The sequence below is a fragment of the Nicotiana sylvestris genome, chromosome 10 (genome assembly GCF_000393655.2).
Source record: "Nicotiana sylvestris chromosome 10, ASM39365v2, whole genome shotgun sequence".
Lineage (NCBI taxonomy): Eukaryota > Viridiplantae > Streptophyta > Magnoliopsida > Solanales > Solanaceae > Nicotiana > Nicotiana sylvestris.
This window is the reverse complement of record NC_091066.1, coordinates 58,281,404-58,286,240: the sequence shown is the minus strand read 5'-3', so window position 1 is coordinate 58,286,240 and position 4,837 is coordinate 58,281,404.

The following is a 4,837-nucleotide window of genomic DNA, read 5'->3' as shown; positions in this document are numbered from 1 at the left end:
GGCAATTCTTAGATAGATTTGACCTTTGATGGATCCAATTCTATTCCTAGATGACTCACGATGAAGCCCAATAATTTTCCAGCAGGAACCCCGAATGCACACTTGGCGGGATTCAGTTTCAGATTGTACCTCCTCAGTCTGTTGAAGAACTTTCTTAGATCTTCCATGTGATCCCTGGCTTTCTTGGATTTGATGATGACATCATCCACATATACCCCTGCCTGTTCTGGTCATACCCTGCGCAGCAATTGCTTCTCCCGTCTTGGTCTTTCCTTTCCTCCTGGCCTCAGCTGTGTAATCCCATGGTATGGCGTTTGAGTGGAATGGTGTTATGTCTGAAATTGCTATAAATATGGGTACCCTCGGTGGTAACACAACAACTTCAAAGGGTATAGATGCCTTTGGAACCCTAAACTCAACCTAAATTGGCCCGACCACCTTCGCAGAAGAAGGTGCTTCAAATTCGAGAGGTATAGACATGTTTACTTCATCGCCCCTGGAGGGCTAGTTTTGCACAACAATCAGGTTAAGTGTGACTGTTGGTTTCTTTGGCTCATCATCCTCAGCAATCAGTCCTATCGATCCCTTGGAGTCCCAGTCATCTTCAATCTCGATCATGTGAATGTCCCACCTCTGTGATCAGGTAGAGGGTTGTTGCGGACATTAGGAGCAGGCTCCTTTTCTACGATAACCTTATTGTCGATCAGAGTTTGAATCTTGTCCTTCAACGAGCGGCATTCGTCAATGGTGTGACCTTTCATGCCGGAGTGGTACGCACAGGTCTTATTACGGTTGACCCACTGAGAAGGATTTTCTGGAGTTATGGCAGGGGTAGGGGAGACGTAACCAATAGCTTTAAGTTTCTCATACAACTGGTCAATTGGCTCAGCGATGGTTGTATATTGTCTGGGAGGTCTGCGGTCAAAATTTGGTCTGGGTCTAGGGAAATTTTAGCGAGTGGGAGGTGATTGGTAGTGAGAGGGTTGGGCATTATAAACTTGGTAAACGGGTGCAGGTTGAGAGAATCTGGGTGAAGTAGGTTGATATGCGGGAGGTGGAGATGATTGGTAAACGGGTGGTGGATTTTGGTAAGAGGGTGCAGGTGTTTGGTAATTCGGGATAGGCTGATATGTAAGTGGAGGTGACGGGTAAGTGCGGTATTTTAGTAGTGATTTGGCTCCCTGTGCGACCATCACGGCATTGACATCCTTCTTCTTGGCCATGCCACCAGACTATAAAGCCTTGTTGGTGGCTTGCAATGCTTCAAGATTAGTAACCATACCATTCTTAATGTCTTCCTCAATTCTTTCTCCCAGCTTGATGATATCGGAGAATTTATGGCCCTTGATCAGCATCAACCTCTCATAATATTATGGGTCCTGAGCCTGGACGAAGAATTTGTTCATTTGTTCCTCTTCTAAGGCCGGCCTGACCTTAGCAGCCTCTGATCTCCAACGAGTAACATACTCGCGGAATGTCTCGGTAGGCTTCTTCTTCAGATTCTAGATGTAGAATACATCTGGTGCATTCTCTGTATTGAATCGGAACCTATCCATGAAATCTGATGCCATACCTACCCAGCTTCTTATGAAGAGTTTTATATGGATTTTCTCATTCCTTCCGACTCCGACCAGCTTATCACAATATGTCCTTAAATGAACTCTAGGATCTCGCGTGCCATCGAACATTTCGAACTTGGGAGGTTTGTATCCTTCCGGAAGTTCAACATCTGGCTGAATGCAGAGGTCCTCATAATTCAGCCCCTCTATGCCTCTGTTTCCTTCCATACCCTGGACTCGGCTGGTCAACTTCTTGAGTTCTGCTGCCAAGTTTCTGATAAGAGTGTCCTTGTAATCAGACTCAGGTGCACTTGAGATTGGTTGAGTGTAGTGGGGTATGGTATCTACGTAGATGGGAGTGTTGTGGGGGTGGTCATTTGTGGTGTTCAGTGGTTCAGGAATGAGTAGTGGAGTGTGGCATGTGTTGCAGTGTTGAGCATGAGGGGGTTTCATCTGTGGTTGTGGGGTGTTCTGTGGAGGTGCGGGGTTTTGAGCATTTGGAAAGTTGACATCAGGAGCGGTGAGAGTGAATGATAAATTTGCCAAGTTCCGCACTTGATCCAGTTCTTCTTGGAACTTCAACAGTTTCTGCTCAAGTTGGGCAGTAGTGTCCTTAGCAACCGGGGTACCCTGAGGAATCTCAATTCTTTCAATTTCCTTTCTGGTGCTTGAATCTCCCATTCTACCTTTGTTCTTGTTCCGCATAGGACTCGGAGGAGGAGGTGGTGGAGGGCCCTTGGATCTCGTACTGTATGATGATGGTGCCAGAATGCACGAACTAACCTTTGCGGAGGGGAATAAAAATAAAGAAAAACAAAAAGTAAAAAGTTAGTGCAGGTTATGAGAAGAAAACGTTACAATATTTAAACACATTGTGCAAGAATATAAATCACGTCCTAATTTGGGTGCCTCGTTGTGCCCGAGGTAGGCCTAGTGACAAATTAATTTGGAGAACTTATAATGCTAAATGCCTTATTTTATTGATAAAAATAAGACGAATCCAAAACGATGCTAAATAACAGAAAATAAAATGTCACTAGTGGTCATTGGCCTTATTACATCATTAAAAGCAAAATAAAGGACTCCTAACTACTTGGTCCCAGAAGGACCTTCCCCAGATTCAGTATCTTTATCCCCCTCGAACAGCTTCACCAGCTCGTGCAGTCCTAGCAGCAGATAAGCTTGGGCCAAATGTCCGCCTGCATTCCCTTCAGCATTTCGACAATCTTCAATCCTCTTGAGGAACTTTCCTTCTAGCTCTACTAGACCCCGCTCCAAAATACCCTAGTCGCTTGTTGGCGCTGACAGCCATATCCTTCCATTCTTCGATCAACTTTTGATGGGCTTCTTGTATTTCCCGATGCTCACTTTCACACTCTCGAATTCTCTTGCATAGTTGATTGTACTTAACCCGTGCTTCAGCTTTCTCGTCGATGATTCTGTGTCCGTGAATGAACCCGGGCTGACCCATACCATTGTGATTATCTTCCAACCAACCCAAATAGTGCAGCACGCAACTAGCGTGATACCTGTCTGGCTCAATAGATTCTTTCCCCAAAACGAGCTTGCAATGCCACATGTGTTGAGCTTGGCATTTGTGAGGGCTATCATCGTCCTGGAAATCAGCCCTAAAATGACTCATTTTGTCGACCCTTGGTATGATTTGCTTTCTTCCCGCCTGCCTCATGGCTCGGAGGGGAACGTAGGGATAAGTTCCTCTTAGACCAATGAGTATGAGAAATGGTGCGTCTCAGGATCGAACAATGAATTCTTCCGTAGGGAACCATTCGACCATCCACTGTACCTGGTCTTCTTTTAGATTCTCGAATAGCTCCACCCATCTTCCAGTGTCCTCTGGCTGAGCGAACATATTAGGCATATAATTCATACGCCTTGGCTGGTGGAAGGCAATGTGATCATCCTAGTCTCTGCGTAAGATCTCCTGTCGGTATTCTCCTTTCTGGAGGTGCCCCATGAGCCAGAGCTGAAGTAATAAATTGCATCCCTCAAAATGACTGGCCTTTCGCTGACAGTTGTCCAAGGCCCGGTATATCTCAGCAACAATCATGGGCACTATACTGAAAGGCTGTCCGCCAATTCCTTCCATCAGAGTCTTGGTTACTATGGCCAGTCTGGTGTGGATCCTAGCCTTCTTCATAGGGAACACTATCATCCCCAGGAAACAAAACATGAATATGAAGACCCTTCTGTGAATATGCCCCAGTGAGGTGAGGGCAAATTCATCTGAGTAGGTGCGGTATGACTTGCTATGGCCGTACCTCTCGTACAGATAGTTGAATGGGATGTAGGAGTCTTTCAAACAAGTCAAGTTTGGGTTCTTCTTCAGTCCCATCATCTTAAGGAAACCCCTACCCTTACGATTCTCTGGCATAAGCAAACCCGGAGTCTCCCAAGGAATACCAGCTAAGCCTCCTATTTCTTCGAGCAAAGGAGTCATTTCAACGTCCCCGAAGCGGAACACGGACCTGTCACTATCCCAGAATAGAGTTGCAGCCTCTATGATTTTGTTGTCAGGCTGGATTTCTAGAAGAGAAGGTAGATTCCCTAAGTATTTTCGGACGAGTGTCTGATCACTGGAGTGGAGATCCTCCCACCAATTTAGCAGCCTTGGATGAATGTTGGTTACCATGCCAAATCTGGGGACTTCGTGCCTCATTTTCTGCAAAATAGAGTTTTAGACCCTTACCCTGCCAGACTCGACTATTTAAACCAATAATTAGCATAAAAAGCATTTAGTTCTCCAAATAAATGCACAGAACATGTAGGTGTCTGTTTGGGTTTCAGGGAAACCCGATGAACTTTGGACAAGGCTATCTTAATGAGTCATTATGTGGACAACATAACTGACTCAGCTAGGTTTGATCATGATGCATGCACAGTTAGACAGAGTAAGGTTTTTATCGGGGGGTTAGACAGGTACCCTTGAGCGGACAACTCAAGAGGGAAAGGCACGGAACTATCGACTGCACCGCTGATCGACTGTTTTTACCGCAAATACGCCTTTACCGAATTTAAAGGGTGATAATATTGGAAGAGCGCAACCACTCATTATAAGCGTTGCTATGGTATTTGTTTGGCACTAGTGGAATATGATGTTGAAGATGCAGTTTACAATAATGAAACAAATTGACATGTATTTTCACATTCATAAGATAAATGATTACGCTAATTGCAGTAATTACAACAGTATTGCAATAAAGCAGTAAAGGAAAGCAACTAAAGGAAAGAAAAGATATGAAGAGCCAAGTCAGTTTTGT